Source organism: Scyliorhinus torazame, chromosome 19, assembly GCF_047496885.1.
Source record: "Scyliorhinus torazame isolate Kashiwa2021f chromosome 19, sScyTor2.1, whole genome shotgun sequence".
Taxonomy (NCBI): domain Eukaryota; kingdom Metazoa; phylum Chordata; class Chondrichthyes; order Carcharhiniformes; family Scyliorhinidae; genus Scyliorhinus; species Scyliorhinus torazame.
In genome coordinates this window covers 120,103,399-120,126,174 of record NC_092725.1, presented here as the reverse complement: position 1 = coordinate 120,126,174, position 22,776 = coordinate 120,103,399, and the positions used below count along the sequence as shown (strand labels likewise).

Sequence of the window (22,776 nt, the reverse complement as noted above, 5' to 3'; positions counted from 1 at the left end):
CTGATCTGTGTTCCTCACAAGTCGAAGCTGATGGTGCGAGACATTTTTCCATCACCCGGTACCATCACCGTGTTGACCAATGAGACTGACCAGCTTATCCTTAATGCATTCTTTCCCTGAACCATTTGGCCGGAATTCTCTGACCTCGTCCGAGGCTGGAATTCTCCGGTCCCGCTACAATGGCGTTTTGGCTGAGCGGCAGATTCTCCACTCTCGCTGGGAGCGGTGGCGGGGCCAACAAGACCCGTAGAGTTCTGCCCTTCATCTTCTGTAATGTTCTTTGATTGGGCTGATGTGGAATCTCGAATTTACCATGCAAAGAAAGAACATTAGACTTTGTTTTATAAACAAAGTTATTTATTACTAACATGATACTAACGAATCACTAAAATGTCTAAGATGAATACAGTTGGAAATAAATGTCTAACACTAACTTACACTGAGATACTACTGAGCTACACGAATATGCGACGATCAACTCCTCACAAACACCTTCTGATGGAACACAAGGTGCATCCGGGTCCCGGGACTCCATACTCATCCCACCTGTTGGTCGGATGCTAGAACTACAACAGTAGAACACATAACTTACAATACGCATGCAGATGATGAACTACTGATATATGCAGATAATAATTTACCGATCATCACATATTCCTCAGCTTTTTCTTTCTTCTACAATTGGCAAGCTTTCAAAACCCAAGCTCACATTGCTCCAGTCACCATTTCCTGACCTACCTCCTCACAGTTACCTTTGTGGTTTCCTTCATTACGGGCCTTGATGTTTTTCAGGCCAAAGTGGTCAGCATTTATTTTTCAAGGTCAGCTATTCCTGCATCAGAGCCATTTCTAAATATTCATTTGCAGGATTCTCTGTGGGGCAGTCATAACAGATATTAACAGGGAAAATAAATTAAATTTGCTTAGCTTTCAGCACCTAATTTGGTGAGTCTTTTTTATCGTGTGTTTGCTATATCAATTTATTTTATATGTTATAACATTAAATTTAATGGTTCGAAAATTATAACTGTGAAAGGTAACTACAATAGCAGAACTCCTGGTGGCTTGCAATTCAGGAAATAGGAGGAAGAGGTTTTTTTTCAGCAGCAACACAGATGAATATGTTTTGGAAGAGAGTAAAGGGAGCTGGGTGGTGGAGAATACAAGCTTATGCTCAGGGCTGTGATTTTGGCTTTGTCAGGGGCAGAGACCATGGGATATATTACAATTAAAGGGGTGATTCTGAGAATTCTCTGGTCAGAGAATTTAAAGTCCGATAGCAGTGAGGTCACAGTCATCACAGTGAAATAATAATAATAATCTTTATTGTCACAAGCAGGCTTACATTAGCACTGCAATGAAGTTACTGTGAAAAGCCCATAGACGCCACATTCCGGCGCCTGTTCGGGTACACAGAGGGAGAATTCAGAATGTCCAATTCACCGAACAGCACGTCTTTCAGGACTTGTGGGAGGAAACCGGAGCACCCGGAGGAAACTCACACAGACACAGGGAGAACATGCAGACACCACACAGACAGTGACCCAAGCCAGGAGTCGAACCTGGGACCCTGGCGCTGTGAAGCAACAGTGCTAACCACTGTGCGACCATGCCGCCCTTATGAGTTAAGATGGAAAATGGAATCATGGTGGATGAGGTAGGGCTGTTTAGCACAGGGCTAAATCGCTGGCTTTGAAAGCAGACCAAGGCCGGCCAGCAGCATGGTTCAATTCCTGTAACAGCCTCCCTGAACAGGTGCTGGAATGTGGCGACTAGGGGCTTTTCACAGTAACTTCATTTGAAGCCTACTTGTGACAATAAGTGATTTTCATTTTCATTTCAAGAACAAAGAACAAAGAACAATACAGCACAGAAACAGGCCCTTCGGCCCCTCCAAGCCAGCGCCGACCATGGTACCTGCCTGAACTAAAAGCATCTGCACTTATGGTGTCCATATTATTCCATTCCCACCCGATTCATATATTTGTCTAGGTGTCCCGAAAATGCCGCTATCGTACCTGCTCCCACCACCTCCCCAGGCAGCGCGTAACATATATTTACCACCTTTTGTGTTAAACAACTTGCCTCGCACATCTGTTATAAACTTTTCCCCACGCACTTTAAACCTATGTCCCCTAGTATTTGACTCACCTACTCTGGGAAAGAGCATCTGACTATCCACTCTGTCCATGCCACTCATAATCTTGTAGATCTCTATCAAGTCGCCTCTCAACCTCCGTCATTTCAGTGAGAACAGACCGAGTTTATCTTACCTTTCCTCATAGCTAATGCCCACCATACCAGGCAACATCCTAGTAAACTGCTTCTGTACCCTCTCCAAAGCATCCACATATTCTGGTAGAGGGGCGACCAGAATTGTACACAATATTCTAAATGAGGCCTAACTAAGGTCCTGAACAGCTGCAACTTGATTTGCCAATTTTTATATTCAATGCCCCGACCAATGAACGCCAGCTTGCCGTATGCCTTCTTGACCACCTCATCCACATGCACTGCCACTTTCAGTGGTCGGTGGACATGCATGCCCAGATCTCTCTGCCTGTCAGTACTCATGAGAGTTCTACCATTTATTGTGTAATTCCTACATGCATTGGACCTTCCAAAGTGCATTATCACCTCATACTTGTCCGGATTAAACTCCATCTGCCATTTCTCTGCCCAAGACTCCAACCAGTTTGTAACCTGCTTTATCCTCTGACAATCCTCTTCACAATCCGCAACTCCATAAATTTGTGTGTCGTCTGCGAACTTACTAATTAGACCAGCTACATTCTCTTCCAAATCATTTGTACACCATGAAAAACAAAGACCCCAGAACTGATCCCTATGGAACATTGCTAGTCACAGCCTTCCATTCAGAAAAGCACCTCTGTCTACCCTCTGTCTTCTGTGTCCAAGCCACTTCTCTATCCAACTTGCCATCTCTCCTCTGATCCCATGTGACTTCACCTTTTGGACCTGTCTACCATGAGGTACCCTGTCAAAGGCTTTACTGAAGTCACTGCATACAAAATCTACTGTCTTTCCCTCATCTACCATCTTTGTCACTCAAAAAACTCAATCAAATTAATGAGGCATGACCTCCCCTTCACAAAACTATGCTCTCCATCATTAATAAGTCCATTTGTTTCCAAATGTGAGTAAATCCTGTCTCTAAGAATCTTTTCAATGGAACAACATTGGCTACCCTCCAGTCCTCTGGAACTTCACCTGTTGCCAATGACGATACAAAGATTACTGTCAAGGCCCCAGCAATTTCCTCCCGTGCCTCCCTCAGTATTCTGGGGTAGATCTCATCAGGCCCTGGAGACTTATCTACTTTAATGTTTTTTAAGATGCCCAACACCTCTTTATTAATGTCAACATGACTCAGAATATCTACACATTACCCTATACTCCTCATCCACCAAGCCCTTTTCTTAGGCAGGAAGGGGCATGAGTTCCTGCAGCAGGAGTTCAGGGAGCTAGGCAGAAAGTTAAAAGACAGGACCTCTAGGGTTGTAATCTCGGGATTACTCCCTGTGCCACGTGCCAGTGAGGCTAGAAATAGGAAGATAGAGCAGCTAAACAACGTGGCTAAACAGCTGGTGTAGGAGGGAGGGTTTCCGTTATCTGGACCACTGGGAGCTCTTCCGGGGCAGGTGTGACCTATATAAGAAGGACAGGTTGCATCTAAACTGGAGAGGCATAAATATCCTGGCCGCGAGGTTTGCCAGTGTCACACGGGAGGGTTTAAACTAGTATGGCAGAGGGGTGGGCATGGGAGCAATAGGTCAGAAGGTGAGAGCAATGAGGGAGAACTAGGGAATAGGAACAGTGGGGCTCTGAGGCAGAGCAGACAGGGAGAAGTTGCTGAACACAGCCTGAAGTGCATATGTTTTAATGCAAGAAGTATTACGGGTAAGGCAGATGAACTTAGAGCTTGGATTAGTACTTGGAACTATGATGTTGTTGCCATTACAGAGACCTTGTTGAGGGAAGGGCAGGATTGGCAGCTAAACGTTCCAGGATTTAGATGTTTCAGGCGGGATAGAGGGGGATGTAAAAGGGGTGGCGGAGTTGCGCTACTGGTTAGGGAGAATATCACAGCTGTACTGCGGGAGGACACCTCAGAGGGCAGTGAGGCTATATGGGTAGAGATCAGGAATAAGAAGGGTGCAGTCACAATGTTGCGGGTTTACTACAGGCCTCCCAACAGCCAGCGGGAGATAGAGGAGCAGATAGGTAGACAGATTTTGGAAAAGAGTAAAAACAGCAGGGTTGTGGTGATGGGAGACTTCAACTTCCCCAATATTGACTGGGACTCACTTAGTGCCAGGGGCTTAGACGGGGCGGAGTTTGTAAGGAGCATCCAGGAGGGCTTCTTAAAACAATATGTAGACAGTCCAACTGGGGAAGGGGCGGTACTGGACCTGGTATTGGGGAATGAGCCCGGCCACGTGGTAGATGTTTCAGTAGGGGAGCATTTCGGGAACACAGACCACAATTCAGTAAGTTTTAAAGTGCTGGTGGACAAGGATAAGAGTGGTCCTAGGATGAATGTGCTAAATTGGGGAAAGGCTAATTATAACAATATTAGGCGGGAACTGAAGAACATAGATTGGGGGCGGATGTTTGAGGGCAAATCAACATCTGACATGTGGGAGGCTTTCAAGTGTCAGTTGAAAGGAATTCAGGACCGGCATGTTCCTGTGAGGAAGAAGGATAAATACGGCAATTTTCGGGAACCTTGGATAACGAGAGATATTGTAGGCCTCGTCAAAAAGAAAAAGGAGGCATTTGTCAGGGCTAAAAGGCTGGGAACAGACGAAGCCTGTGTGGAATATAAGGAACGTAGGAAGGAACTTAAGCAAGGAGTCAGGAGGGCTAGAAGGGGTCACGAAAAGTCATTGGCAAATAGGGTTAAGGAAAGTCCCAAGGCTTTTTACATGTACATAAAAAGCAAGAGGGTAGCCAGGGAAAGGGTTGGCCCACTGAAGGATAGGCAAGAGAATCTATGTGTGGAGCCAGAGGAAATGGGCGAGGTACTAAATGAATACTTTGCATCAGTATTCACCAAAGAGAAGAAATTGGTAGATGTTGAGTCTGGAGAAGGGTGTGTAGATAGCAATGGTCACATTGAGATCCAAAAAGACGAGGTGTTGGGTGTCTTAAAAAATATTAAGGTAGATAAGTCCCCAGGGCCTGATGGGATCTACCCCAGAATATTGAAGGAAGCTGGAGAGGAAATTGCTGAGGCCTTGACAGAAATCTTTGGATCCTCACTGTCTTCAGGTGATGTCCCAGAGGACTGGAGAATAGCCAATGTTGTTCCTCTGTTCAAGAAGGGTAGCAAGGATAATCCAGGGAACTACAGGCCGGTGAGCCTTACTTCAGTGGTAGGAAAATTACTGGAGAGAATTCTTCGAGACAGGATCTACTCCCATTTGGAAGCAAATGGACGTATTAGTGAGAGGCAGCATGGTTTTGTGAAGGGGAGGTCGTGTCTCACTAACTTGATAGAGTTTTTCGAGGAGGTCTCTAAGATGATTGATGCAGGTAGGGCAGTGGATGTTGTCTATATGGACTTCAGTAAGGCCTTTGACAAGGTCCCTCATGGTAGACTAGTACAAAAGGTGAAGTCACACGGGATCAGGGGTGAGCTGGCAAGGTGGATACAGAACTGGCTAGGTCATAGAAGGCAGAGAGTAGCAATGGAAGGATGCTTTTCTAATTGGAGGGCTGTGACCTTAGTTAGGCCACACTTGGAGTATAGTGTTCAATTCTGGTCGCCACACTACCAGAAGGATGTGGAGGCTTTAGAGAGGGTGCAGAAGAGATTTACCAGAATGTTGCCTGGTATGGAGGGCATTAGCTATGAGGAGCGGTTGAATAAACTCGGTTTGTTCTCACTGGAACGACGGAGGTTGAGGGGCGACCTGATAGAGGTCTACAAAATTATGAGGGGCATAGACAGAGTGGATAGTCAGAGACTTTTCCCCAGGGTAGAGGGGTCAATTATTAGGGTGCATAGGTTTAAGTTGAGAGGGGCAAGGTTTAGAGTAGATGTACGAGGCAAGTTTTTTACGCAGAGGGTAGTGTGTGCCTGGAACTCGCTACTCCACGGAGGAGGTGGTGGAAGCAGGGCCGATCGTGACATTTAAGGGGCATCTTGACAAATACATGAATAGGATGGGAATAGAGGGATACGGACCCAGGAAGTGTAGAAGATTGTAGTTTAGTTGGGCAGCATGGTCGGCACAGGCTTGGAGGGCCGAAGGGCCTGTTCCTATGCTGTACATTTCTTTGTTCTTTGTTCTTTGTTTGGTGAATACTGAGGCAAAGTATTCATTTGGTATCTCTCCCATTTCCTCAGGTTCCATCCATAGATTCCCTCCAATATCCTTGAACCCTTTCTCTGGCTCCCCTCTTGCTCTTTACATATATATAAAACGCCTTAGGATTTTCCTTAATCCTGTTTTCCAATGACATTTCATGACTCCTTTTAGTCTTCCTACCTCCTGTCTTAAGTTCCTTCCTACTTTCTTTATATTCTTCAAGGGCTTCATCTGTCCTAAGGTAGTTGCCCACTTTGAAGGCTGACGGTTGAAATGAGGGAGTGTGACTCAAGGAGGGAAATTCAGGTTGGGATTATGGGAGATAATAGAAAATAAAGGGCGAGATTCTCCAATGGCCGACGTCGGAATCAGGAATTGCAATTGGGTGGAAAATTGATTCCGACTCCGAAATCGCTGTGGGTGCTCATTTTACGCCAAATCGCAATTCTACTTCACCTCGACAGGAATGTCAATGAATTCCAGAACGCAAGTACATTAAACACCTTTGGTATATCATTAGCCGGCCTGGCCTGATATTCTCCAGAGCCTTCGTGATTCTGGGCCTCCACTGGGGGGGGAAAACCCGACAGCGAGGTTCTAAAACTCATGAAACAGGGGCCGTGGCTGCTGAGGGAGAGAGAGAGGGTACGGAATATGTCCAACATCGCCATAGTTTGCTGACAGTTGTGTCGCTAGCTGGGGGGGGGGGCTTCTGCCAGGGCCAGGTGACCAGGAAGTGGTTTGTGGGGTTAGGGTGGATGGACACAACACCATTGCCGCAGCCGGCAAGGCAGCCATGCAGCTGCGCACACTGCTAACTGCCCACTGTGAACTTAGTGCCACAGATTGTATGGGTGACCCCCCCCCCCCCCCAGCCCAGCCCTCTAGGTGCGCTCTGTCTCCAGTCGACCCATCAGCAGTAGGGGTGCACTCCAGCGCAACCAATGCCACCTTGTTGGATGGGATGGTGTGTGTGGGGAATGTATATATGCAGCTGCAGCTTGTCGGCCTCCTGAGTGTCAATCGCGAACCTGACGAATCTGGCACTGTTTCTTGTTGGAATCAATTGTATTCAACATGTCGCCTGTGCCAGCCCCTTAACAATCACTGAATCGGACCAGGTGTGTGTTTTGTTGTTGTGGAAGTCCACGAATCTTCCCCCCCCTCTCTCCCTCAGCAGCCATGGTGCATGTTTCATGATGTTTAAAAACACTAGTGAATCCCGCCGTCGGGAATTCGGCTCATTGGCGGCGGAGTATCGTGAATGCCTTGGAGAATATCGGGTCAGGCCCGCTAATGATATGCCAAAGGTGTTCATTGTACCTGCATTCTGAAATGCATTGATTTCACTGTCGAGGGAATGGAGAATTGCGATTTGGCGTGAAATCAGAACCCGTCGGGATTTTGGTGTTGAAACCGATTCTCTATCCAATTGCGTCAACGCTTAGTCTCAGGAACGGAGAAGCCAAAAGCTTTTTTTAAATTTAGATTATCCAATTTTTTTTTCCAATTAAGGGGCAATTTAGTGTAGTCAAATTCCCCTACACTGCGTAGCTTTTTGGGTTGAGACCCACACAGACACGGGGAGAATGTGCAAACTCCACACGGACAGTGGCCCAGCTGGGATCGAATTGAATCCTCAGCGCCGTGGGGCAGCCGTGCTGACCACCGCTCCACCATTTCACCCAGAAATTAACATCTTTGAAATGAGTGTGGGGTTGATGCTGGAACAAGACAAAGTGCTCAAAGGAGAAGAAGGAGTCAGGGGAGTAAGGGAGAGAGAAAGGCTTGTTTTGGTGGGAAGGAATGCATCTCAATCACGGCAGTTTGGATGGAGCAAATGGTGGATTGTACAGCTATTATGAGACAAGTTCTGAATTATCAGATGGACTTAAAAAGAGGGGAATGGCATAAGTGGCAATCGTAAGTAGCAACAGACGATTGGCAGCGTGGTGCGTCTCATGCTGAATGTGGAAGTGAGAGTTAATTGTGGTTAATTGTAGAGAGGAGGAAAGGAAGATGCACAAGCAGTCTGCCCGAGATGGCCTTCAATCTCATCACCTGCAATGCTGGATGCTCCCTTGCTGCTCATTATGTCGATGGCAGCCTCCTCCATTGGAATGGGGACGTGCACTGAGGAAGGACCTGCTCTCGTAATCTCCCTCCTGCTGTGCCTCAGTCGGTCCTGCAAGAAGGATGGGTGCCTGGTTGAAGGGTTTTGCGACAGTTTGCCGTATTGTGCATACGATGACAGGAGAACCTAGGAGTTTGGTGAAGCAGCAGATGTGGCCGTGAGGGTGGTACGAGGTTCTGAGATATGATCAGAAGGCAACACAATGCGTCCTGTTGTGGTTGGAGGATAGGGAAGGAAAGTGGGGAAGAGAAATAACTCTAGGCCTAAGATTAAAGTAGGGTGATGCCAGTCTACGTAGAGAATAACAGATGTGAAAGAGAATCTCGCCTATCTTTGTGGGGTAATCACATTTTCTTCCCGAATTGTTGTGAGGCATAATGCTACTGATATTTTCAACAAACTCGCCCTTGTGGTTGGTTGACTGTCTTACTCAGAGAAGAATCTGACTTTCCAATTGGCTGCTTGGTACGAGTAACACAATTTAAAACAAAATTCATTCAAGGGGTGTGGATGTTGCTGGTTGAGCCAGAATTTATTGCCCATCCCTAATTACCCTTAAACCGAGTGGCTTGTAAGGCCATTTCAGAGGGTATTTTTAAGAGTCAACCACATTGCCGTGGATCTGGAGTCACATGTAGACCAGGTAACGACAGCAGATTTTCTTTCTTAAAGGACATAAGGGTCTGGTTTAGCACAGTGGGCTAAACAGCTGGCTTGTAATGCAGAACAAGGCCAGCAGCGCGGGTTCAATTCCCGTACCGGCCTCCCCGAACAGGCGCCGGAATGAAGCTACTAGGGGCTTTCGCAGTAACTTCATTGAAGCCTACTTGTGACAATAAGTTATTATAAGTGAACCTGATACTCTTTTACAATCGACAATAGGTTCATGGTCATCATTTTAACTGAATTCGAATTTCCGTATCAGTCATGGTGGGATTTGAGCCCAGGAACCCAGAGCATTATCCCTGGGTCTCCGAATTACTAGTCCAGCAACAAGACCATTGGCCACCGCCTCCACAATCATAAAATTTGGGGTTCGGAACAAATGTATTTTATAGCCCTTTCAGAAAATGAATTTCTACCAGCCAGCATTGGACAAGGCACCTCTCCTTTAACAGGCACCACACATTTCCTTAAATCAGTGAGTCCACTGGATTTCCAGCTGAGCTATTCCGTGAGCTTTCCACCAAATTGATTTCCTGCGTGACTCAGTTTCAGTGAACTATATTGTCTTGCGCTGCTCCCCTCATAATGTAGCTTTGATTTACTGGCGAGCCCGAGTTTCCACTGTTCTTCGAGAGATAAGCCAGGGGCTGGCTTAGCACACACGGCTAAATAGCTGGCTTTGAAAGCAGACCAAGGCAGGCCTGCAGCACGGTTCAATTCCCGTACCAGCCTCCCCGAACAGGCGCCGGAATGTGGCGACTGGGGGCTTTTCACAGTAACTTCATTTGAAGCCTACTTGTGACAATAAGCGGTTTTCATTCATTTCATGTGTGCTTAAAGCTGAAGATAAAAATAAGGCACTTCACACAATGAAGATCTGGCAGGTCCAACTGATATGTGAGAAATGTAGAATGGTGAACGAACATGAGCCCTTGGTTGACTAGGCAGTGGCAGTGTCTTGATGTAGTTGGCATTAGTTCCTCATTTAATCACTTAAGTATAGCTTTCAAAATCAAAAATTGCAGCTTTCCAGCACCATTAATTCTTATTTTAACGATCATCTAAACTCCTTGAAGGTAAACATGTCATAATTGATTAGACTTCAGTGATTCCATGTACAATACTATTACACATGGCAACTCTAGAGACATCTGCACTGCTGGCCAAATGACAGTCATCCTAGGCCCAGTCAGGGCTTTTCCTGCGTGCGAATGCCAAGGGACCTCAGGCTTCTATTACAACAGACGGCCTTGCTCCCAGGCAGATCACTGGGTAGACGGTGACAATGCTCACCAGCAAGAAGCATGGTTTGGTGTGTGGCAGATGTCTCTCAAGACAATGCTAAAGTCAGACCATTCAGTGACCACCCCACCCCCCCTCCCCCTTTCCTGCACAACTGATGGCTGGTGTGCCTGAAAGTGGCAGGACCAATTGTGACATAGGGTAATGGTAGGATAGCTCATCACCCAGCACAAGGTGATATAAAGACATCCAAATCCCAAGCAAATCCCACAGAAGCCATTGCAGCCAGATTTGTGTACTTACTCCCAGCCATTGGAAATCACTTTGAAGAAACCAGTTAAGAGTTAGAGCTTGTGTATGCACTCCTGCAAAGTGTTATGTATTCAGTTTTGTCCCTAGTTGGAACAAGTTCACTTTACGAGCTTGATCACATGACATATTGATGACATCATTGGCAGTTTGGGTGGGGTAACGGTCAGGCTAGCACAGCAGCCTGTAGAGCAAACAATTTTCCAACAAAGCTCTTGTTGGTTGGCACCTTTGTGGTCTGTGAGCCTATCCTTTAAAAATATCAAGGGCTCTGCCCCTACAGCTCTTTGTGGAAGGAGCTTCAAAGACTTCCAACCTCCTAAGAGAAGAAATTCCTCCTCATCTCAGTCTTAAATTGGCACCCCTTTATTCGGAGACTATGCCCTCTGGTCCTCGACTCTCCCATGAGGGGAAACATCCTCTCAGTATTTACCCTGTCAAACCCGTGAAGAATCCTGTATGTTTCAATGAGATCATCTTTCATTTGTCTAAATTCCAATGAGTCCCAACGTGTTTAACCTTTGCTCCATATTGGGCATCATAGAATCCCGACAGTGCAGAAGGAGACGATTTGGCCCATCGAGTTTGTGCCGACCCTCCTAAAGAGCACCCCACCTAGGTCCAATTGTCCACCCTATCCCCGTAACCCCACACTCGGGGCAATTTTAGCTTGGCCAATCCACCTAAACTGCACATCTTTGGACTGTGGGAGGAAACTGGAACACCTGGAGGAAGCCCACGCTGACACAGGGAGAAAGTGCAAACTCCAAGCCTTCTGTGGGTTTCTTGGCAGATCATCCCAGACCTTGCAAGGGGGGGAGGGGTGATGGGGATCGCGCCCACAATGGGTGTGACCCAGCCACGCGCTTCTAAGTAGGCCTTAAACCTACTTAGGCGTACTCACCCGGGAACTAACGGCCTCCCAGCATCACACAGCCTCCCCAGGGTGTGGACCAGGTGGAATGGCACCCAGGCACCCAGGGGTCTCCCAAGTCATTGGAGGCCCCAGGGTGGTTAGCCACAGTGTAGGGTGGCACCTTGGCCCGGCCCTGGAATGCAGGCACCTTGGCACTGTCAGGCTGGCACTTTAGCACTGCCAAGGTGCCCGAGTGATACTGCAAAGGTGGAAGAAGCACTACCAGCGTGCCCGGGTGCCAGGGTGGCAATGCCAAGGGTCAGGGCCTGAGGGGGGCCAAGCCCATGAAAAGAGGGTGAAGGTTGGAGTATGAAAGGTGGGGAGTGCAGGGTGGGTATGAAGGAGCCTCTGGAAGGGTGAACGGTGCGGGTCCTGGGAAGGGGGAGGGGCCAAAAGGAGATGTGGGAAGGCCTGAAAAGGGGCCCCTCTGCGACCCCATTGTGGGGCATCATCACTTGGGGGATGGGGGGAGCGGAATTACCATATGTGTCGGGGGTGACATTACCCATGTGTGAGGAGTGTGGGGGACCCACAAGCACACATAGAGATCAGGGCACTCTTTCAAAACAGCGTGATCTACTGGCCGCATTATGCCTGAAAGTCAGCGTGGCATGGTGCAATGTGGCCGGTAGATGTCTCTTCCAAGATCTACCCGGCTCGCCACACCTCTCGAGATCTAATGCGATCTCGCAAGACATTGCGATGTGAATCCCGTCAATTGTGGGTGCATCACTTTTTGGCAAATCTGCATATTAAAGCGAGACAGCTAAACTCACTCTAATCTGCCTCCCACGACCTACCCAAGGCGATCGAACGCCCTCGCCTTAGACATTTTGGGGTACCACTGTTCAGTGCTTGTCTCCACAAGTGGGGACCAGACAGAATGTAACTCGTGGGGTTCTCCCAGGGGTTCAGAGGCCCCCCAGGTGCTTTCCCTCTGGGTATGCTGGCACCCTGGCACTTCCGTCAGGGTACCAGACTGGCATTGCCAAGGCGCCAAGCTGCCATTTTTCGCACGCTGCGGATCAGGCCCAGGGTTACCCTGCGTGGGTGCTGGGGATTGCAGGGGGGGGGGCCTGAGGACCCCCTTAAATGTGGGTTGGGGCTTTGGGGGTTGTGGCGAGCTACTCGGTGCTTGGCCCGGGGAGGCCCAAAACGCTATTCAACGTTAATTGCTCCACTTAGCAAGGTCTCATGGGCTTCTCGCTGCCAATGAAGGCCTTGCCAGCTGATTAGCCAGCTAACAAGGTTGAGCAGGAAATAAGCTGCACTTGCGCAGCCAGCCCCAGCCGGCTCGTAACAATGGCGCCCAGGAGACCAGCCCCAAGATTCAGGGACGCTGACCTGGGGAGGCTCCTAGATGCGGTGGAAGCCAGGAGGGATGTCCTGTTCCCCCGGGGGTCCCGGAGGGTGAGCCATAGGGCAGCCAATGCTGCCTAGGACGAGGTGGCGGCAACTGTGAGCTCGGAAAGTATGACCAGGAGGCAAGCGCCCCAGTGCCAGAAAAAGGTCAAAGACCTACATTGGGCAGCACAAGCGAGTAGACACCAATACCCCACCCCCTCAAGCGAGCATCCATCCTCCCAACATTCCATGCGACCTCCAACCCTCTTGACAGAATGTCCGACTTGCTGGTGGATGTAACCCAGTACCAGTCTGACCTTGGTGAGGTTCTGCGGGACATGTCCTGCTCTCAAATGGGCATGATCATAGCACTGCGGAGCCTGGCACAGTCACTGAGGAGCATCGCTGAGGGCGTCGACACGGTGATGCAGACAATGGGGAACAGCCAGGGCTGGCAGAGCAGATGATGCAGGGGCAGCCGGGACTCAAATCAGCTGCCCCTCCGTCCAAAGGTGGACCTCAGGGCCCTGTGGGCACTGAGCAGGAGGAGCGGGGGGGCTCAGTGTCAACCTGGACCCGTCCCATGGTGTGGCAATGGTGGCCACCAGCTTCCCTGAGTTCCACTCAAAGTCAGCACATGGGACAGGACGGCACGGCTGCACATGTGCCGCTGACAAGTGAGCCAGGGCCCCCCCCCCCCCCCCCCCGACTTCAGGGCCCCCAGTGGATGCCTGCCAGGGGCATTGAAGGCCAAGGGATGAGGAAAGAAGCTGGCTGCCTCTATCTCTGACATGCATCTTGGGGACACACCTAGATTTAGTGGTAGACCTAGGAGGGCCAAGCACATCGAGGATCACTGAGGGCACTGGGGGAGGGGGGTGGCACCATCGGGAGTTTGGAAACTTGTATTACACATTAAACATCCATTATGCCCAACCATTTTGACTCCTTTGTCACTTTCTTCCATAATGCGGGCTGACATCTCTGTCATCTCTCCAGCCATCTCCCCCTCCCCGTGGCTCTCACCCACCCTCCAGCTGTGGACATGTCCCTGGAGCTGTGTCCTAACCCTTGGGTGTTTGGATGCTGGCTACTGGAATCCCCCCTCGGTGGAGGCGCTGGTGAATACCGGGTCAGGCCCGCGAATGACATGCCAATGGCGTTTACTGTACGTACGGAGTGGAAGACATTGGTGCTGCTATCGAGGCACCACAGAATTGCGATTTGGCGTGAACATGGCGCCGGCCACGATTTGGACGTCAAAACCGATTCTCCGCCCATTCGTATTTCGCGATTCCGGCATCGGCCGACGGAGAATCCTGCCCAGTGTCTCAGCAGGAAATGGCGCAAGCTTCCCTCAGTAGCCTGGATCAGTCCCCTCAGAATATGAGCGTTGATATCCACGGAAGACCTCAGGAGCTGCATACCCTCAGCAGGGCAGTCACACTGTTGGCATCGTGGTTGCTGGAATCAATGAATTTGTACAATGCAAAATAAAGCCGTTCAGCCCATCGAGTCTGCACTGAGACTGAAAGAGACCCCGACCTGTGCCCTCACCCCCATCCTATTCCTGTAACTCCACCTAACCTTTGGATACTAAGGGGTAATTTAGCATGGAAACAGGATCTCCTGATAGAAACCCCACGCAGACACGACGAGAACATTCAAACTCCATCAAGGCAGCCACCCATGGTTGGAATCAAATCTGGGTCTCTGGTTCCCTGGGAGGCAGAAATGGGTACCTGGCGTGCTGGCTGTGGACTAAGTTCAGTGCTGCCACAGTTGGGGGGTTGGGGGGGGGGAGCCGATCTATAGGCGGGGGGGGGGGGGAGGGTTTGGCGGGGGCTGGGGACACTGGTGGGGCATGGTCCGGGGTTGGCGAGCCTGGCCAAAGGGGGGCACTATTTGTCAGGCCGGATCTGTGCGCAGCCATGGACCCGGCAACTGTCCGGCTGTATCTGCAGCGAGAACTAGGGGCTTTACGCTGCGTACCTGCTAGCTCCCCACGAGACGGAGGATTGCTGGCCGTTTTGCGCCATTTTTTCAGTCGTAAAATGCCACCGGTCCCACGCTGGCAACAACACATAGTCTCCTAAACGGAGAATCCAGCCCAACGTATCCAGCAATGAATGCATTCTCCGGCAGTGCCAACTGTGCTGGGTAGCACATATATCGATGATTCCAGAATGCCAAAATCAGTGCTTCATGTTGAACTATTCTCTGGTAAACACCTCACAAACAGCTGACAAGGCAGCTCTCTCTCTAACTGACAGAGGACAATGGAGCAGGAGGGAGGTTGCTGACAGAGTCAGTGATGCATTATCAATTACGACGAGATGAGAGTAGAATGTAATCGAGGCTTTATTACACAGAGATGTGTGGCCTCCGACAGCAGCTTACGAAATGGCTGCTGTTCGGAGAGCACACACATTTATACTCCGCCTCCTGGGCGGAGCCAGCAGGCAGGAATCTACCCCCGTACCTGTAGTACAGGGGTCTTACCGTAATACCCATATATACAATATAATACAACAGTGGTGACTACCACATTCACCCCCTGTTAAAAATGAGTCCAGCGGGGGTGGTGGAAAACTATATACATGCAGATTGGTTTTAAATTTACAGAGAAAGTTACAAATTTAGACAATCGTGGTCGGGCCCTAGAGCTCCGTTCTCAACCACATAGCCGAGGATGGCTAATCGGTTCGTGCTGAACACACACTTCTCCTTGTTGTAAGTTAGGTTGAGGAGTGTGGAGGTGTGGCAAAATTTGGAAAGGTTAGCGTCGTGGTCCTGTTGGTCGTGGCCACAGATGGTGACGTTGTCCAGGTACGGGAAAGTGGCCCGCAGCCCGTACCGGTCAACCATTCGGTCCATCTCCCGTTGGAAGACCGAGACCCTGTTGGTGACACCGAAGGGAACCCTAAGGAAATGGTAAAGGCGGACGTCTGCTTCAAACGCAGTGTATGGGCGGTATGGGGAGCTGGCGGTAGGCAGATTTCAGGTCCACTGTCGAGAAGACCTGGTACTGTGCAATCTGATTGACCATATCAGATATGTGTGGGAGGGGGTACGCGTCGAGCTGCGTGTACCGATTGATGGTCTGACTGTAGTCAACGACCATCCTGTTTTTCTCCCCGGTTTTCACCACTACCACTTGGGCTCTCCAGGGGCTATTGCTGGCCTCGATGATACCTTCCTGCAGCAGCCGCTGGACCTCAGACCTGATGAAGGTCCTGTCCTGGACGCTGTACCGTCTGCTCCTGGTGGCGATGGGTTTGCAATCCGGGGTGAGGTTTGCATACAGGGAAGGCGTGTCGACCTTAAGGGTCGCGAAGCCGCAAACAGTAAGGGGTGGTAGGGGCCCGCCAAATTTCAGGGATAGGCTCTGGAGGTTGCACTGGAAGTCCAGGCCGAGTAGCAAGGCAGCGCAGAGATTGGGGAGGATGTAGAGCCGGAAGCCGCTGAACTCTACGCCCTGGACGGTGAGGGTGACGATGCAGTACCCCCGGATCGCCACGGAGTGGGATCCAGAGGCCAGGGAGATTCATTGATTAGTGGGGTGTACCGCGAGGCAGCAGCGCCTTACCGTATCGGGTTGGATGAAGCTCTCAGTGCTCCCTGAGTCCAGAAGGCAGGATATCTCATGCCCGTCGACCTTCACCATTGTCGAAGCGGTCGCGAGGTTGTGCGGTCGAGACTGGTCGATCGTGACCGAGGCGAGATGCGTCTGGTCATCGGTGGTTGCAGGCGATGAACGGCCCGATGAGATGCCCGACGGGCAGGGGTCCTGAGGCGTGTAAGATGGCGGCGCCCATGGGCGGCGCCCACGGGCCACACGTATCCTGGGGCAGGCAAGTTGGCGGCGCCTTCGGTCCGCACGTGTCCTGGGGCAGGCAAGATGGCGGTGCCCATTGGTTCTGAGGCAAGCAAGATGGCGGCGCCCACGGGCCGCACGTGTTGTAAGTGGAGCAAGATGGCGGCGCCCACTGGCCGCACGTGGTCTGAGAAGAGGAAGATGGCGGCGCCCACTGGCCACACGTGGGAGATGCCGGGACAATAGCAGCGATTGAGCGGGCCTGGCACACTGCAGCGAAATGTCCCTTCTTGCCACAGGCCTTGCAGAGCGCGCTCCGCGCCGGGCAGCGCTGCCGGAGGTGTTTTGTTTGTCCGCAGAAGTAGCACTTGGGTCCCCCGGGGTTGGTTGGCTGCAGCGCGGTGCAGGCGTGGGGTTGGCTGAGGGCAGTCGCTGATGGGGTCCATGATAGGATGGCCGCTGGTGGAGTCCACGCTGCACGGGGGGGGGTGGGGGGCGTGCGGTCAGGGGCATAAGCCTGTACGTTGCGTGAGGCGACCGTGAGCGAGAGCACTAGTTTCTTGGTTAGCCGAGAGGTCAAGCGTGGCCCCTTCTAAGATGCGCTGGCAGATGTAGTCAGACCCTATGCCCGTAACGAATGCTTCTCTCATTAGCAGGTTCGAATGTTCAGGAGCCGAAACGGCCTTGCAGTCACAGTCTCTCACCAGGGCGAGCAGGGCACGCCAGAAATCTTCCACAGACTCACCGGGAAGTTGGTGCCGCGTGGGTAGGAGGTCCCTGGTGTAGATCTTGTTGGTCTGCTGAGTGCAATTCTCCTTCAGTAGCGCCATGGCCTCTGCGTAGGTAGGCACGTCCTAGATGAGGGGAAAAACGTTGGAGCTCAGCCGCGTGTACAGAATCTGGACCTTCTGTGCTTCTGAGATTGGGTCTGGCGCAGACCCGATGTATGCTTCAAAGCAAGCTAGCCAATGTTGGAAGTCCTTTTTGGCGTTGTCTGCTTGAGGATACAGCTACAGGTGATCCGGCTTGATGCGGAGATCCATCTCTGAAAAATCTCTGTGTAATAAATTGATGCACTATCAATTGAGACGAGACGAGAATAGAATGTAATCGAGGCTTTATTACAGAGATGTGTGGCCTCCTACATCAGCTTACGAAATGGCTGCTGTTCGGAGAGCACACACATTTATACTCCTCCTCCTGGGCGGAGCCAGCAGGCAGGGATCTATCCCCATACCTGTAGTACAGGGGGCTTACCGTAATACCCATATATATAATATAATACAACAGTGGTGACTACCACAGTCAGGTTGCATGCAACAACCGGTAAAGCATCCTAGAGATTCGGAACAAACAGATGAGACGTTGTTGAAGAAAGGCGCAGGCAATGCAGGAATCTGTTTATAGCAGAACGCCGCCAAGTCAGAAGTGCTTGTGTCCCAACTGCTCCAGAGCCTGCAGAACAAGAATTGGCCTCTGCAGTCACCAACGGTCATGCCAACTACCGAAGTGCCAAGTCTCCCCATGATCTTCACCTGTGAAAAGCCTGCTGTTGTGTTCCGTGATCATGCAGTTGCAATGACATGCACAAAACATCTAGCTGTTTGATTAGAATGAACTTAAAATGGTCGACCGCACTGAGAGCACATTTTGTATTGAGCTGTATCACAGTGCTGACAGAGCTGGTTATTCTTCCAGATTGGCACCACAATCTTTTAGATTGAGCGTGCTGATCTGTTGTGCAGCCAACTCACTGCATGACACACCTTGATATGGTTTTCTGATGGAAGCTCTTCTTTTTCGGTACATGTACAAACTATGTCGCGTTCAACTGCTTCATTTTCTTTTGGAGAGCAATGCCGATCGAAGTACTTTATCACCTCATCGTAGCTCTTGCTCCTTTTTGCTGTCGAAGGCGAAGGTATTGTATAGTGCTATTGCTTGAGGACCTGCTGCTGTGCCTGCACGCCAAGGGCTACAATATACAATCCGAAATGCTGCTTAAAACCATGCCAATTTTTTTCTACGGTACCCAAAGCTTGAAGCTGGTGGGGTGCCTTTAAACCTTCCATCCCTAACTTCACCGCTGGTTACTGCGTTAAATTGCAGATAATAATATAATCTATAATGCTTATTAGTATCACAAGTGGGCTTACATTAACACTGCAATGAAGTTATTGTGAAAAGCCCCTAGTCGCCACACTACGGCGCACGTCTTTCAGGATTTGTGGGAGGAAACCCGAGCACCTGGACGAAACCCACGCAGACAAGGGGAAAATGTGTAGATTCCGCACAGACAGCCGGAATCGAACCAGGGATCCTGGTGCTGTGAAGCATCAGTGCTAACCACTGTGCTAGCCGCAGTTCACCAGGTTAGTGGAAAAATCTTTCCTTTTTTGTTTTTCGGCCTGGTTCGCCTCATCTTTTCTGTTGTTACCATTAAATGTTCTGCACCCCTGGTACCATGTTGCAATGTTGCCATTGCAATGACATACACAGAACATCTAGTTGTTTAACTAGAACGATGATTTATTGATGAACACATGGAAAGACAACAAACAGATTACTATACAGACAAAATTACTAAATGAGTTTGGTGAACTCTCCTAGAGCTACCCTGTGTGCGATTTTCCTGTTGTATGTCTCACTACCAATTGGCGAGTGTCTCACGTTACGGGACCAATGCCTGACACCACCAGCTGGTTGGAGGTTGCATTCCTAATAATGCACAAAACTATTCACAGGCATATCACCACACCTGCCATCATCATCAACATCATTACTATTCTGAGGTGTCTCCATTAAACAACTGGAGAAAATGTAAATCTTTCCTACACTCCTTTCCAAATCCTTTATTACAGGATTAGAGGTTGCTCCCTTCTTCGCGGTTGCAAGCACAGGAGGACACTGGTCAGATGCAACATGGAAACTTTGCCCCAGTACTGTAACATTCATATTCCCCAGTTATTTTCCCCTCTGGCTTCTCAGAACAACCGAATGAGTAGACTCTTAACTGATTTGGGCCTTTCAAATAGGCAGAACAATCTTTACCAGCGATTAAAGAGAGGAAATTACATTCTCATTCTGTGGCTAGATTTAAATTGTCATAAAATGCAGCACATCCCTTTCATCCCCAGACAAAAATTAGTAAATCAATATTGCAGATTCGACCATATTTACCTCCTGACAGGTACTTTTAACACTTTGAATAAATCATATGGGTTATCACATGGCATCCTCTTCAGTGCAAGGCCAGTGGTCGGTCAACAGAAAGATCCCGACGGGACAATGGTCTTAATGGGATAAAGCAGAACTCAAAACAAAGAATTACATTCACCCCCTGATACTTTTGTTGCAAATTTGACATTAAGTGAAAGTGTATATTTCCTTTAGGTCAGAATCACATGGGTGGAAGATCCCAAGAGAAAATAAAATATCCGATTGTGACCTGCAGCTGAAACACTCACTCGCCCTTCACTGCTGGTTTTCTCTGGTACCAAGTATGTTGAAGATTCAAGGCAGGCAAGTATAAACGGCTGAAGCGAATCTCCTGCAGATTTCAGCTATTAATCAAGAGTCAGTGCATGCGTTGGACAGGTAATTTAATACCTCCATGGTGCATGAACTGACTCGGGGCAGCCCTTTGTATATGAACCCTCGAGATTCACAATCAGCTTGGGTCATCCAGACCCAAAGTGTGCCCGTTGCCTCTGGGGCTTTGCCATAAATGGGGCTTCAAAGGTGAAATATTTTGAACACTGCCTGATCTCTATAATATTTGCTTACATTAACCTTTTTGGTATTGAGTTTCTTCATCTTAAAATAATATATTCCCCCCCCCCCCAACAGTCAGGCCAAAACCAAATGCATTCAGCTGCATCTTTTTTTTTGCTTTCGCGCTTTCATACAGTAATTCCTCCATGATTCCCAAGTTAAGGCATGCCACCCATTCATTTAACCTGATATTAGTTCATTGTACAGTTACTTTTTGATAATGGATTGATTTGAATACAACATTATGACGTTACTGAGATAGCAGCATGTTGAAGACATATTTGATAACAGTGTAATATGTAGGTCAACTGCAAGGTACTGAATCTCAGAAATACATTCCAACAGAAGGAACATATTTTAAAAATGTGCTGTGCAGCTTACATTAAAAAAGTAAAACGAGAAGAAAAGATAGCAGTATATTGAATATAATCGTCAAATGAACTGCATGGCATCAATTTGCTTCAAACCAGAGCTTGGAGTGAAACTGCATTGCATACTAAATATTTAGCAAAATCTACTTCATGTGTTAGCATAACAGGTTCTTTCCTATCAAATCCAGCTACAGTCCCTCCATGTATATAGTCCAATAAAATCAACTGTCAGGCAGCACAGTGGTGAAAACCAGAATCTGCATTTCTTTGCATTTAATCACTTCAGTTTTATAATTTAAATGGAATAGTTTGGGTGTCATTTTGAAATAAATGCAATTATCTATTGACAACCTCAGATGTGATCTGTGCACTGAAAAGTAAATACAGAACTACAGGCTTTAAATATTCACAACAAAAGGTGACTGGATCTGTAACTGAGCATTTGCAGAAGTATTAGTTTTGTACAATTCCTTCAACAGTACTAAAAATATGTTGATCTCTTGAAATAATTTATTCGACAATCTTGAAAATTGACCTAGAATTTTCTGGCTATAAATAATCTTCTGCTCCTTTATGTCTTTCTGTCCAAAAGGATTCTGAAATTAATGTAAGTGGGATGACAATTGTCAAGTGTTTACCTTTTGATACCAACAGTCTCAATAACTCCATGGGTAATAAAATCAGAGATTTTACTTTGCTATATGTGATTCCTGATGCAGCTCGATGAAAGAAAGAGAAGACTAAAAAGGAAGGAAATGTTTATCTTACCTGCCCAAGGAAAATTCCTGCTCAGAGACATTTTCCTCAGCTACTCCATTTCCGAATGCACTGTTGCTTTACACAAGCCACCAACGTGAGCAAATCATCAGGCCTCCCACAAAAAGGATAATTGGCTCTCGATGAAGTGCTGTAAACATTCATCATAATGGCACTCGTATGCTGAAGCCAGCAGCTACCTCAGCTGACTCTTTTACTTAGGTATAGCTAATGCTTCCTGTGCACACTTGTGTTCTGCTGTTTCCTTCTTCCTTAGCTCATGTATGAATGAGACACGGGACCAACAGTAACAGCAACCCCCGATTCTCCACACACACATACACAAATCGCAGCATAAGACAGCCAGAATGACACATGTGCTCAGCTGCACTAATTCAGTATTAGTTGTATATACCCGAAGATACTGCTCAATAAATAATTCAGCAGCTAAAAGGCAAAAAATTAAATAAGGGAAAGTGCAAATGAGATGCTGATATCCAAAAGGTGTCAGTCAGCAGCAATCTAACAGATGTTTTACGCTTAACAATCATTGCAGTGCACAATGCATTTTTATCACAGTCAGTTTAAGTATTCTGTACCATTGCAACTTTATACATATGGTATGGGCCACGTTTTCTAACTCAACCACGAAGTTCAATGAAGGCCTGAATTCAAGGGTTGACTTTAATTCAAGGTGACATTTTAGCGTGGCGGAGTGGGTGGGGCGGTGGGTGGGCAGGGTTGGTGGTGTGAGGCAGGGGTGTGTGAAATGGGAAACAAACCTGAAAGTATGAAAGCATGGTTCATTTTATCTGCCAGGCCTCATTTTACTATCCAAATTCAGTGTACCCACTGAGGTCAAGGGGGAAATCACATTAAAGTGGGCTGGCAGGAGTGGGAATTGGGGCAAGACACTGCCATTGTTGGGGACTCAAGATTACAAGGCCCAGCGGGAAGTGGGCCAAGGTGATGGGGAGGCGGAGTACCAGAAAGCGCCCGCCAACATAGGGGGCAGGGAATGCCCAATGAGTCCTTTGAGAACTGAAAGAAGCACTGCCGCACCTCTTGCACGCATCTCCCCTCACAGCTGCCTCCTGGAGAATAACATC

At 48.7% G+C, this 22,776-nt stretch overlaps 1 protein-coding gene across 2 annotated transcripts in view; it reads right to left on the bottom strand.

Moving 5' to 3' along the window:
• mgat4c (mgat4 family member C) overlaps positions 1-21,927 on the bottom strand; it is a 502,975-nt gene extending 481,048 nt beyond the window's left edge. For both annotated transcript variants that reach the window (XM_072485122.1, XM_072485125.1), the window contains exon 1: positions 21,680-21,927. The gene's annotated coding sequence lies outside the window, so the exon portion shown is untranslated. The remainder of the gene's footprint in view (positions 1-21,679) is intronic.
• Between the last annotated feature and the right edge of the window lie 849 nt (positions 21,928-22,776).